The sequence below is a fragment of the Podarcis muralis genome, chromosome 4, assembly GCF_964188315.1.
Source record: "Podarcis muralis chromosome 4, rPodMur119.hap1.1, whole genome shotgun sequence".
In the NCBI taxonomy this organism is placed as follows: domain Eukaryota; kingdom Metazoa; phylum Chordata; class Lepidosauria; order Squamata; family Lacertidae; genus Podarcis; species Podarcis muralis.
The window spans coordinates 95,660,655-95,675,421 of record NC_135658.1 but is presented as its reverse complement, the minus strand read 5'-3'; positions in this window follow the sequence as shown (position 1 = coordinate 95,675,421).

Genomic DNA, 14,767 nt, shown 5'->3' with positions numbered 1-14,767 from the left:
ATGGCTGTTTAATGAACATTTGTCCTGATTTGTTTGTGGGGAGGTTACATGACATTCCTCCAAAGCAAGTGTTATTCCACATTTTCCAATGCCTGTCCCCATCACCTTCCTTACTGCAAGTAGCCCGATCTTCTGGGAAAGTAGTTACGGAAAGATCTCCCAATCAACCTGAATTTGCTGATATGTGATTGAATCACACCTGAAAATAGCAACAGTATGGAAGCTGCCAGAGACTGTGTTCTTCTTGCATTTCAGAAAACAGGTTCACCTCGGAGCAGATGAGTTAAGCAGCTACTTTATTTTTTGAAAAAGACCCCCTTACAATATGGTTACCAAGCACCTTTCCACTGTGTGCAAGAGGTACTGGAGTAAGGAACTCAAACTCTAACTTATGGCAATGCTTGTCCAGTTGGTGGGAAAGGACTACAGCATATTGTTATGTATTGAAGTTCTCACCCTGGCCACCAGGAGTATTGTGTATGTAGTTTTCACTCAGGTCCACGTCAGTTATTTTAGGCGGGAAACCCTGGGTTGTTGTTGCTACAATGTTGACAGCCGGCTGCCTATAAAAGCAGGCCGGCTGAGCTGTTTGCTGTTCAGTTCTGGCCTCAGAATAAAGAAGAGCTGTTTGAAGAATCGCTGTGTCGTCTGCTATGTCTACCCACTATTCAACACATATGATGGTGTACACAGTCCTTACACATGGTTTGTCCTCCTCCCCTTATTTGTCCACTACCCAAAACCATCCTAGTGGTGGATAGATCATGTGAATGAGGCACACAAGTGCAGGTATATACACATCCAATCAGGTGACTAGGAGAGGATCCACAGCATACCTTTAAAACACTCTTATGCCACTTCAACAGTCATGGCTGCCTCCCCGCAAAGAATTCTGGGAGCTGTGGTTCGCAAAGGATGCTGGGAATAAACAGCTCTGTGTGAGGTCTCCTAACAACACTCTGCACCCTTAGACGTCTGCGTCCAGGTCAGCTGTCTACCAACTCCATCTAGTATTCTGGCTGAGACCCTACCTGCCTGCAGACTGTCTCTCCAGAGTGGTGCATGCTCTGGTTATCTATCACTTGGACTACTGCAATGCGCTCTATGTGGGGCCACCTTTGAAGGTGACTTGGAAGCTACAACTAATCCAGAATGCGGCAGCTAGACTAGTGACTGGGAGTGACCGCTGGGACCATATAACACCAGTCCTAAAGGATCTTCATTGGTTCCCAGTGCACTTCCGAGCACAATTCAAAGTGTTGGTGAGGACCTTTAAAGCTGAGTATACCTGAAGGAGTGTCTCCACTCCCATCACTCAGCCTGGACACTGAGGTCCTCCTCCCAGGGTCTTCTGCTGGTTCCCTCACTATGAGAAGTGAGGTTACAGGGAGCCAGGCAAAGGGCCTTCTTGGTAGTGGGGCCTTCCCTGTGGAACACCCTCCTGTCAGATGTCAAGGAGAGAAAGCACTGCACAACTTTTAGAAGACATCTGAAGGCAGCCCTGTATCAGGAAGCTTTTGATGTTTGATGCTTCATTATGTTTTGATATATGCTGTAAGCCACCCAGAGTGGCTGTGGAAACCCAGCCAGATGGGCAGGGTATAAATAATAAAATTAGTAGTAGTAGTGGCAGTAGTAGTAGTAGTAGAAGTAGACTACAGTTACTAGGCTCCTTTGGGGGCAGCCATAACTGGTATAAGAGGGCTTTAAACAAATGGTATGGCTGTGACCCTCTTCTACCTGTGGGGAGGATAGCATAATGGCTTTTTCAACAATGGCATTCCACCACATGGGATGTCAACAGTATGTGAACCATCCCTCAGATACAGTAATACTTTTTCATTTCTCATCTATTTGCTCTTTATGAATTTCTCTCTCTTCTCAACATGGGACTCTGGTGCTCCTATAACTAAAAGCAGATGGGGTGTACATACTTTCTCAGTTGTCTGTCTCACAAGGAGATATCCTGCAAAATATGGCACAGCTGCCAAGCTTAGGGCTTTCCTTGTGGAGAATATATTTTTTTACAGATTCAAGAATTCGAAAGATAGAAAAAAGCAACATCGGGGTCACTTTCTGTCAGAAGCACGGCTCCCTTGACAAATGATTATGTTCCAAAGAGATTCATAAATGGTGACTCCCCCTCCCCTCGGATGAAATGCCGAAGCCAAAATCTACTTTCATTGCCTAGGGATATGCAGGCAGAGTGACAGAGCACACATCGTTCCCCAAATAGAAGCGAACACTGAAGAACTCGTCTCTAGTGGAGAATCCGCCTTTTCCCAAGGAAAGGATTGTAAAGGTTTCAGCATTAATGGTTTCTAGCCCTTAAGAAAATATCACCGTTTTCAGTCTCTTTGTGTTTAATGGGACTTACTCCCATGTAAGTGGGTACAGGATTGCAGCCTTGGCAGTGGAGGGTTCTTGTGCCTTTTAACAGCTGGCTGGCTGGACAAAACCTTAACAGGTTAAGCCTTTTCTAGTATGCAGATGCAATTATGGGAATACCTTTAGCTTTTTCACATTCTGTCTGTAAGGTGTTTTATTACGTGTGTGACCACTGATCTATTTTTGGGTCCCCTGCACCGCCTGCAATAGAGGGCAGAAATCTGCACACGTCACAAACAGATGCAAATCTCTTCCCTCTTTTGTGAGCAAGCTGGAAGTCACAGTGTACTGGGCCCAGAAAGTCCTGTTGGCACCCCTGGGAGCAGCAGATGGTGGAAAAGTTGGCAAGTCTGTCTCTTGTACAACCAGTTGAACAAGCTGTGGTGTCCTCAAAGAGAAGGGAAAGGGCCTCTCCTCAGGTTTTATCAATGATCTGCAGTAGTGAAGATGGGGGTTTGATTTAGGAACATCGTAGAGGTAGCATTTGAGGGCTGTCAGTTTCAAACGCCCTTTCTAGAGCTGGAGTTTTAACTTTGGCAGACACTATACCAAGTGCAGCCTCAGCCAATAGCTAATGTAATTGCTGTGTATTTAAAGATGCCATTTAATTCACTGTTCTCCAGTACAAACACACTTTGGCTCGGTTCTGTCATCTTCATCAGAACTGTCTGTGTATCACTCAGGCAAGGCAAATACTAATAATAATAATGCTATTTAGAAGCGGGGGAAAGCAGAGCAGAAACATCTGCCTTGGTTATGAAAAGAGTTGCCAAGCCCAAGTATTCAGCTTTTAATAGCTGGGTGTTTCGGGCCCTTGAGAACAATATCAAGTGTATCATTAGAGCTACAAAGGCTGGTTTTGTTACGAGGGCTCCATCTGAGTTGCCTAAACGGTTAACGAAAGAACAAGAAAATTCCACGCACGTTAAGAAATCTTGGCAGATTAGCAGAGAAGGAATCTGGGCCAAAGGAACTGGCTTGCAGTGGACCCGTAATGCAGAGTTGTATCTAACGTGGTGCTACGTGAATGTTCTGTTAGCACTATTGTTTCTGCTTGCACATTGAAATGTTCTCCCCCTTGCCTTTCCAGGCACGTCCCCTAAATCTGTGCCAGGGGTTCCCCCAATCCTCTGGTGCAGATTTGGGGGGGGGAGTGCAGTGCACACAGGAAGAAGATGGGGTGAAAGTGCCATTGTGCAAGCAGAAATCCTCATGCGGATCATAGAGCTGTAGAGTTGGGAGGGACCCCAGGGTCATCTAGTCCAACCTCTCTTTGCCCAACGCGGGGCTCGAACCCTTGACCCTAAGAGTCTCATGCTCTACCGACTGAGCAATCAGTCAAGATGGGATGTGTATGCTGAACACTGCCCCATTTCCATGAATCAGGAGGTTCTAGGTACAGGCAATTGCAGCTGTGTTCATTATATGTTTGAACCATCACAAGGCTCCTTGGAGTTAAAACACATTTTTGGATAAGGTTTGGAGCCCTCACAGCTGTCTCTAAAACCAGAGGCTCCTTGTACCTCTTTGCTGCATTCTTCTGGGCTGGCTGTTTAACCCCACTTGCACTCAGCGCTCATTTCTCCTGGAGCTCAGCACTGGGAAATGCTGACCTTGGATGCTGAGATGGCGCTTGGTCTTTGCCAGATACTGATGAGCTGGTATATTTTAAATTGCACAGTCTAACTATTTAAACTGTCACCTCCAGTAGTAAAGAACAGCCGGTCGAGCAGGCAGCAATATTAAGGTACACACATAACACACACACAGCTCTGACTGGAACAAGACAAGAGACTTGCTTCTTATCATATCAGGAACAATATTACCCCCTTTTTATTCCTTATTCTTTGGCAATGACTTGGACTCTAGCTTTGTGGAAGGGAGTAACTCTCGGGGGCAGAGGCAAGAGACATGGGTTTTGCTACAGCTTATGAGATTTTTCACTTGCGGTATCAGAGGTAGGGAACTTTTTTCCAGCCTGTGGGTCATATTTCCCTCTGAGGAGGGCAAGCAAAAACAAGCCAGTAGGTTTGCAATGTTTACCTTTGTGAAGTAAGCTACTAGGCTCTGAGGTTCCCTACCCCTGATCTACATGAACATCACTATTTAGAGCTTATCGTTGTCATATAAGGTACCCCTGCCCGTACGGGCCAGTCTTGACAGACTCTGGGGTTGTGCGCCCATCTCACTCAAGAGGCCGGGGGCCAGCGCTGTCCGGAGACACTTCCGGGTCACGTGGCCAGCGTGACAAAGCTGCATCTGGCGAGCCAGCGCAGCACACGGAAACGCCGTTTACCTTCCCGCTAGTAAGCGGTCCCTATTTATGTACTTGTGTGTGTGTACACACACACACACACACACACACACACACACAAATATATATATATATATATATATTCTATTACATCAGAAAAATTCAGGCAAAGTTTCAAGGGTAATTCATTTGAATGGCATTTATGGCTGCCGAATGCAATGTTGTAACTTTATGTTCATAACTGAGCTAATAAAGATTGGTAGCTTCCCTGTGTTTCTACAACTAACCTAATTTTCAGCAATATGTGTGTAGACGTGACATTTGTTCTAAAGGTTGTTTGCTGCAACTTAAGGGTCTCGGATTGTATTACCCAATAAACTGATTATATTTTTGAAATCCTCCATCTTTTATGACCCTCATCCAAATACATTCAATTGCCAATAGCTTTTCCACCTCTCCTTTTCTAGCTAAACAAGAAACGTTGGTCCTAGCTGGCAGCTGTGTCTTCTAATGCTATGCATCTTTTGCCACACACAAAAGCTGATCAACTAATCCTATTCCCTCCCCCCCCCCCCCCGTTTTAATTTGACAATCGCAAACATCCTTTGGCAGCTGCCTCCTGTTCAGGACAGGCAGGGTGTCTTTTCTTACGCAGACAGTTTTGACACCACGTTGTGTTTGACAGCGCTAAGTAGATCATCCGTTCAGAAGGTGTTTTGTTTTCTGCTGCCATCACAGAATCAGAAAAGAAAACAAGACAAGTATCTGATCTAATTTATTGGCTTGTCAGGAAGACCACTGATCTCTCACCCAAAAACCTTAAGATGAAAAAAAATGAACCTGACTTGCTTGCATTCATGTCACACCAACATGTTCTGCCTAAAATTACTTGTTGGGCAGACTGTAGGGGAAACCACTACAGTACAAATATTTGGCAATGGCTACTAAGCAATTTTTTTAAAAAAATCCTGTTTGATCAGACCAAGATCCACCAAACCTGTCATCCTCTTACCAGCAGCGACCCGTAAGATGTCTTTGCAAAGTGAGCATGTGATAAAGCATGGCAGTGGCTGATCTAGACGCCTTCCTCTCACTGATGTGATGTAACAGCTGCCACATCTAAAAGAGCAGAAAAAGAAATAAAGCCATAATCTGGCTTTGTCTGTTTCTCTGACATAGGCGCCAACTCCTAGGGGCCAAGTTCCCTTTGACCCCCACATAAAATATTTGAGCCCCCCCTCCAGTTGATGGGCATTGCCATTCAAATGGTGTGCATGTGCTACATCATGTGATTGATTATACGCGGTTGGGGTTTACTTGCCCCCCCCAATATTTTATTCAAGTTGACACCCCTGTTCTCTGATATGGCAGCTGTTGTGCCACACCCCCACTGCAGCCATTTTGTGTTAAGCCATGCCCCCATGACTGCCATTTTGTTTTACGCTACATCCTTATGGCAGCTCACGGACTGACTACTTAAATTCCTCAGCGGCTCTTGAAAACAGCAACACAAGTTTTTCTTTGAATGAAATCTGCACACTGGCAGTTGCATTTTTTTGCTTCTTCCACAGGTATGCAAGTTCCTTGTGTTGCATAAGAGCAGCCTTTCTCAGACTGGTACCCTACAGGCATTACTGGATCCCAATTCCCATAAGCCTCAGGGTTTCGGGGGACTTACCCAGTTTCAGTTCAGCCAGCTTCAGCTGAGCCAAGATGGAGGTTGGACACTGGCATTATCTTGAGTTGAGCTGAGATGGTGGACTTTCAGTCGGCTGAGACCAAGGTCATCTGGAGATCCACCTATTCCAAAGTCCACTCGTTTCAGGAGACCTTTGGTTTGGATTGCTCCGTCTCCAGATTCACCACCACCACCAATATGCAGAAGAGAAGAGCCAACATTTGCCTAATTTCAGTAGCCTAGGTCTGATGTCTTTGAGTATTGGGCAGCAACTAATAGGACACCCAAGCAACCCCCAGCTCAGTTCTCACCTATCTCAGTCCAGTTATTTCCCCTGAAGACAGGTATCAGAATGAAATTTGGTATGTATGTTGTTTGTTTTTTAATTTTTTATTAAATTTTCCAACATACATTTATAGTATCCAATCTAAATTTATCACATATTTTCTCTTTTAGACTTCCTTCAACCTCTCTGACAATCATCCATTATTCAAATTTTTAAATACGCATTTCCTAATTTTATATTGCATTTTATAAACCTTCACACACTTAGTTTCCATCAATACAATAGTCCTCTATCATTTACAGAACTTCTTGAAATCCCACTAGCGTTATTTGCTCATCACATACACATTTCAGATAGTCTGAAAATTTTCCCCAGTCTTCAATGAACTTTTGATCTCGTATATATCTGATCTTTCCTGTTAGTTTGTCCAGTTCAGCATACTCCATCAGTTTCATTCTCCATTCTTCGGGCATTGGCAGTTGTTCCTGTTTCCATTTTTGGGCCAATAATATTCTCGCTGCTGTTACTGCATATTGGAAAAGTTTACAGTCCATTCTATTTATTTCATTTCCTACTATTCCTAGAAGAAAAGCCTCTGGTTTCTTAACAAACGTATATTTCAACATGTTTTTCATCTCATTATATCATTTCCCAGAAGCCCTTCACCTCCTTACAGTCCCACCACATATGATAAAATGTTCCTTCTTTTTCTTTACATTTCCAACACTTATTACATGTTTTATACATTTTTGCCAGTTTCACGGGTGTGATGTACCATCTATAAATCATTTTCGTAACATTTTCCTTTAACGCAGTACATGCCGTAAATTTTATATTTTCATTCCACAGTTTTATCCAATCGTTAAACTGTATATTATAACCCAAATCTCTGGCCCAGTGTATCATGACCGATTTAACTTCCTCATCTTTTGTATACCATTCTAGCAAGATTTTATATATCTTGGACAAAATTTTATTTTCATGAAATTTGGTATGTATGTTTTGGCATGATTTTCCAGCTGAAATTTGAACACCTGTTCTAGCCCTATTCTGATTTCCAGGAGGATGCAAAATAACTTGCATTGTGGTATCCAGTAGGAGGGATTTCCGCCTCAGTGTGTGACTGCTTATTTATTGCATTTGAATTTGGCTCTCTGCTCAAGTGTTCAAGGACGCGTCCAAGGAGCTGCTCCTTTTCCGCCCCTCCCTTCCTGGTCCTATCATTAGGCAGAGAGACAGGTGACTACCTCAAGCAGCTGCTTAATTTATTGTTCCATTTTTTACTGCCAGGGAAGGGAGAGGTGTTGGATTTTCTGACCCAGGTGCCAAAATAACTGAGTGCGCCTTGGGTACTACTGCACACCTTGACTTGGGTGGGTGGAGGACATCATTTGAGGATATCCCTTAGGCAGCAAAATCCTCCACGTTGGCTCTGCCCCCTCCCCATCTTGCAAGGTTTTAGTGGCCAGGGCTGGGCAATATCTGATTTTCAACATCATCATATATTACCAGCTAAACATCACGAAATACTGATATAGCACGATGTCTGAAATACGTAAGGATGGAACAATGTAGAGGCATTGGCTGGCTTCATGGTTTTCCCCACACTGTGATTTTTGCATAGCACACACACATACGCATCATGATTCACAATATATGGCCAGGTCAAAAATTATGAAAATTATAATGATATGGGCTTAAAACCAGTTTTGGACAATAGATCAGCCACACATCATGATTTGTGATACATTGCCAGGTCAATAACTATAAAACTGATAATGGACTTCAAGCTCATTTTGGACAATATATTGATATATCGCCCAGCCCTATTAGTGACTGATTAAAGCAAGCTTGATGACTGAGTGGGGATGTGAACCTAGGTCCTTCCAGTCCAATTCTTAATACATGAAGAAGCGCATTTTGTTGCTGCCATCAGACTGGAGGCAGTATTCCAATGAAACTGTTAGACCCAGAAACTGAGATATGAAAGCTAGGAGCTAAATGGCACCTTAAATGGCACCGTTATGGACGCAACAACAGAATGTCTGGACAGACATTTTTATAACAAGGATATAAAGCTGAAAATGAATGAACTGCAGCTAAAAATATTATGTTAATTTTCCACATGGTCTAGTCCTTCTCCTGCCCACTTCCCTAATATTCTTAAGAGGGTCTCTTCTCCAGTCTTCAGAGAGTAGCTGGAAATGAGGAGGCAGAAAAAGGTCCTCCTTTCCTTCCACCTTGCAGTTTTAATCTGAAATCTTAGGCGCAGTACTGCGCCCAGAGCTCAGAAACTGATCGTGCTAATGAAATTCCCTGTCGCAAAATGCGCCTGGAACAATGGGAGTGTCGAACGCTGGTTAGAACAGAAGGTAGGAAAACCAGCAGAAGGTGGAGCCAGAACCGATGACAGGCAGTGTCTCACTTCTAATTCTATTTTTTTATATATATATAAATTTTTATTCAGAATTTTCAAAACATTTATCCTCCAACACATAATCCCCTCCCCGACAATACAGTAAACAAACAAAAAGGGAAAAAAACAGAGAACATACAGAAGAAAAAAGAAAAGGTTATTACATCATCATTAAATTCTTATTTTCATCACCTTTGGACTTCCTCTCGTCTTTCGTTCCTGCTTTCCAAATTCATAAAATTCTAGTCAGCAAATTATCACCTTGTTTCAATTCCTTAGTTATATTTTTCCCATATTATGTCTTCCAATTTTAAGTTTATTTTCCAAAATCTTAAATACTTAAATAGACATAATATTAACCAAAAAAATTAACTTTTTCTCGAATCTCATCTATTCTCAAACTCTTATCAACTAACTTACTGATGCCACCTTTATTCTTACTCTTACATCATCTTAACATTCATACAGTTTACAATATTTTTGTAGATAATCCTTAAATTTCTTCCAATCCTCTTCCACCTTTTCTTCTCCCAGGTCACGGATTCTGCCAGTCATTTCTGCTAATTCCATATAGTCTATCATAATTCTAGTTTTGTCCCCCTCCTCCTTCCTGCTGAGTTCTACCTCTATGGTGTAGTGGTTAAGAGCGGTAGACTCGTAATCTGGTGAACTGAGTTCGATTCCCCGCTCCTCCACATGCAGCTGCTGGGTGACCTTGGGCTTGTCACACTTCTCTGAAGTCTCTCAGCCTCACAGAGTGTTAGTTGTGGGGGAGAAGGGGAAAGGAGATTGTTAGCCACTTTGAGACTCCTTTGGGTAGTGATAAAGTGGGATATCAAATCCAAAGTCTTCTATGAGAGCAATACTGAGACAGAGGATGCTGCTGTTGAAAAGCAGTGCCACCTCCCTAGACAAGTTGTTAAGAGGTAGGCAGGCAAGTTGGGGGCAGACTTAGTGGTGCAGTGCCCCATTAGTCTCCACTGAGTGCTCCCCATGAATAGTGGAACTGGATCTACTTGGCATAAGCTGGTCTTCACAGGCCATAGCCTGAAAAGATAACCACTACTATTTAATAGTAATAATAGGTTTCAGTGAATGAAATGATTATCGGGGTGTGACTATTGAAAATCATTTCCTCCCTCAGTTGATATATTTATCTTGCTCTGAATGACAAGGCACACAGAATACGCAATGTAGAAATCCAATTATGATTATCTAACGTGATTGCTACGGTTCACACCACGGAGCTGGAAAGGCGGTAGCGCCACCGGTGGAAAAGATTTAACTACTTGAGGCTGCAGCCGTGCAAAGGCTAACGCCACAAGCTTTGCTCACCCCAGAATGATTTGCAGCGGCTTATGCACGCCATGTAGAGGGGCATCCTGTTTCTTTTAGAAAGACCATGCAACTAAACTTTCTATTCCCTGTCTCACCAATTGCCAGAAGAGAAGGCTAATAGCCATGTGAATGCAGACCGAGATGAAGAAAGAAGCATTTCAACGTTTGAATGACTTTGTGTCTGTATTTCTAGCTATCAGTTGCTTCATAATATAGATTCGATAAGTCACTGTAGTTCCAGGGCACAGTCCAGCCAGGCAAAACCACTCAAGGCAGGAACAAGGGAGGGCCTCCATCCCTGGGCTTGAGAGTCTCTGTCTCCGGTACACAGAGTTATCAACTGGTACGCTATCTCCTCCTGTCATTGGCCCTTTCCAATTTTGTTGGCCTCAGTCTGTCTCAAAAGACACAGGAGTGTGCCTCCAGAGGTGAAGTCAAACTGCTGCGTTGGCAGCACCAAAGTGGAGGTCCTGGGCTGCCCCGATGAGAAGACCCCCCCCCCCCAGCCTCACTGATGTGGTCCAAAGGAAAACAGAGCAATAAGTTGGGTACCAACTTGGCTACAGGAGTTGCTGGAAGGAGGCATACAACATGCCATGCAACCATCTTAGGGACTCCACTATGGATTTGTGTAGGGTCTATGCCTTAGCCTTTTTGTCTCCCAAAAATATCCTGCAAGGTTTAGGATCAGTTTTCCTTCTCCTAGGTGGGCTACCTTCCCAAGGCTGATGAGCCCCTTCTGCCTTTCACTTCCTGCTACAACATATGTGGGAAATTGCCTTCTTGAACACTGGAACAACTGTTGGTCTTAGCCGCTCAATCTGCTGGAGCCAGTCCTGCAGAGAAAAAGGACTTCCGGTTTTCTGCAATATTTTCCCAGTCTTCAGAACCAAATAGATTAATTCATTTCCCTTCATTTTGATATGCTTTCTGAGTTGGAAACTGTGTCGCAAAATTTGAAAAAGTGTGGAAGACAAATGAAAACTCTGTTCCAACCCAGGAACTGCAAATCAGGTTCATTTCAATAAAAAAATTTGGACCATCCGAAATCCACAAGCATCCTTCCAAGGTTGTATAGTTTGTTCCAATTACACACTGTGAAGTTTTTTTGGGGTGTGGCATTCAGGAGAAGAGTAGTTAACTGAATTATTCATTAACTGATAATTAATGAGAACTGTTAAATATTGGTAAAAATTAGCCATTACAGTGGTACCTCGGGCTACAGACACTTCAGCTTACAGATACTTTAGGTTACAGACTCCGCTAACCCAGAAATAGTACCTCGGGTTAAGAACTTTGCTTCAGGATGAGAACAGAAATCGTGTGTCGGCAGCAGGAGGCCCCATTAGCTAAAGTGATGCTTCAGGTTAAGAACAGTTTCAGGTTAAGAACAGACCTCCAAAACAAATTAAGTTCTTGACCTGAGGTACCACTGTACTTAATTAATTGTTAGCGAACATGCTCAGAACATCCAGGATCCTAGTAGTTAGCAAAAAAGACAGATTGCTAATTATTCTTAATTATCAGAATTTAGGCAAAGCTGAAGAAACAAAAAAGGAAGTTTGGGACATTTTTACAAGAGGTCGAGGGGTACAGTGCCATGTAATTAATTAATCCATCTGAAAACATTCTTGCAATTAGATAATACAAGACAAAACAAGATGATGCTCAAAAAGATGTATCAAATATTACTTCTTCAAGGAAAACAATTTGTCTTTTAGTAGCTTTAAGAGTTAGGTTTTTACAGAAGTACTCTCATTCAAAGGACTTGTCATACAGGTTCAACACTTCCAAGATGTACAAAGAATAGTCTTCAGTTTGTGCATTAATTATTTTAATGAAAAATGTTGACAACATACTAATTGCCCTCTGTTTGCAAGGTCCTAAAATATTTTTAAAATAACTCCTTTGAGTAGCCTCATCAACACTGTGTGTGTTTTTCTGCAGAAGCTACTAAGCGCAGGATCCAAAACGATCTCCTGCCAGCTGAGTCGCAGCTTCATAACAGGACAGAGAGGAGGGAGGGGAGGAGGCCATGAGGTCAGCACAGTGCAAATGTGCTGGTGGAGCCAATCTGGTTTTCCTGCTGGCATGTTTGCGCTGCACCAACCTTGTGGCCTCTTCGTCCTTCTTCCTCTGTCCCAGTATGCAGTAGTGGCTTAGCTGGTGGAAAGATGGGTGAGTGGTTGAGCCCCACCATGTCACCTGCTGTTGAATGGACCACTCTCTTAAAGGAGATACTAAGAAGTGGATGAGAAATCTGGGCTCTCTAGCTGTTGCTGGAGCCCCCAACATCTCTGACCATGTGAGCTGGAACTGATGGGACTGGGGTTCAACAGCATCTAAGGTACCGCATGTTCCCCAATCATTAATCAGACCAAGAACTGACAGTAGCTGATAAATGAACCAGAGGACCTCAGTTAATCGGTGTTGTAAGGCTCTTTAAGGTGAGTTGAAAGAAGAATGCCTGGCTAATTTGCCTGGGTTAAAATGAAGCTTTTGTTGTTACAACACACCCTGTTTTGGGTGCAGCGGTTAAAAACTCATCAAGCAATAGGACTGGGTTGTCAGTTTTCTTTGCCTCTTCATGATTTGTGTATGATTTGTTATGGTCAAGCTGAACAGAGAACGAGTTTCTTTGATCCAGGTTACATGCCACCATGGTATCAGAGACTGTATTTAAGAAATCTTAATCACATGAATTGGAATTAATCAGTGGATAAATGTGCATAAAATTAAAAGGCATATTTTAACTTTTTAAAACGTTTTAAAAAGCATTAAATGTTTTAATTTAAAAAAATGTTTTTATGTGATATTTGTTTCCCAGATCCTGTCTTAGAAGAAGCATCTTTCCTGTGTGAGAGAAGGGAGGGTACTCTTCTAAATCATGTTGCCTGATTATTTGGGGTCACAATTTTAGTTTTACCAAACTAATTTAAGCACAGATATCTTTTCCATGTAAAGAGATATGCTAGAAATGGACTGTGTTTTGGCTTTGGAACAGAGTTTGCAAGTTAAGACTTTGATTTCCCAGCTGACACCTTACAAGTGCTCCACCTTGACAAAACAGGTTTCAGGAGCATCATTGCCACACAATGTCTTTCTACTTGCGTAACTGGCTAAACAGCACCAGCATAGTCCCGTGTGCCTGTAAAATAACATTAAATATTACTTTTGAGGACGCATATGTTAAAGCTTCCACGAACAAATCTAGACTTGTGGCTGCTGGTAGCTTCTACGGTTGACCTCAATAACCCAAAGCGTGAAAATCAAAGCAGAGCCCAACCCAATGCACCTCAATTACATTTCCAGGAGCCTTGTTTATTCTTCTCCACCTTCCACTCTCCCCCATCCGATTACTATTGGGCAAGGGGAAAGAGTGGGGATGAATCTGCCTGCACATCCCTGTTGCTGTTGCTTCTGCACCCACCCATGTGTTGGGTGCTGAATGCCTACAGCAGGGAACCTGCTGGATGTCAGTAGGCAGTCTGCACCATTTAGAAGCCTGATTTTCCAGAGTTGTAGATCATGCATGGAAAACGTATGCAAGAGAAAAGGCTTCGTGCTGCAGAAGTTCAACCGCCAACAGGCGGAAGTCTTACAAAATGGTGGGGGATAAGGGGCCAACTCTCCCACTTGCCCAATGGACATTTTGAGGACGGGAGAATGAGTTAATAGCACTTAGGTGGTTCCAGGTACTGTGATCCACAAGGTTGTGGCATGTCAACTAAGTCCTCACCCTCTCCCTGCAGCCTCAGTCATCAAAATGCATAATGTCAAGGGATGATGATGATGATAATAATAATAATAATAATAATAATAATAATAATAATAATAATAATAATTTATTATTTATACCCCGCCCACCTGGCTGGTCCTCCCCAGCCACTCTGGGCGGTTTCCATAGAAACAAAAAATACACTAAAATATCACACGTTAAAAACTTCCCTGAACAGGGCTGCCTTAAGATGTCTTCTCAATGTCAGGTAGTGGTTTATCACTTTGACATCTGGTGGGAGGGCGTTCCACAGGGCGGGCGCCACTACCGAGAAGGCCCTTTGCCTGGTTCCCTGTAGCTTTGCTTCTCGTAATGAGGGAACCGCCAGAAGGCCCTCAGTGCTGGACCTCAGCGTCTGGGCAGAACGATGGGGGTGGAGACGCTCCTTCAGGTATACTGGACCAAGGCCGTTTAGGGCTTTAAAGGTCAGCACCAACACTTTGAATTGTGCTGGGAAACATATTGGGAGCCAATGTAGGTCTTTCAAGACCGGTGTTATATGGTCTCGGCGGCCGCCCCCAGTCACCAGTCTAGCTGCCGCATTCTGGATTAGTTGTAGTTTCTGGGTCACCTTCAAAGGTAGCCCCACGTAGAGCGCATTGCAGTAGTCCAAGCGGGAGATAACCAGA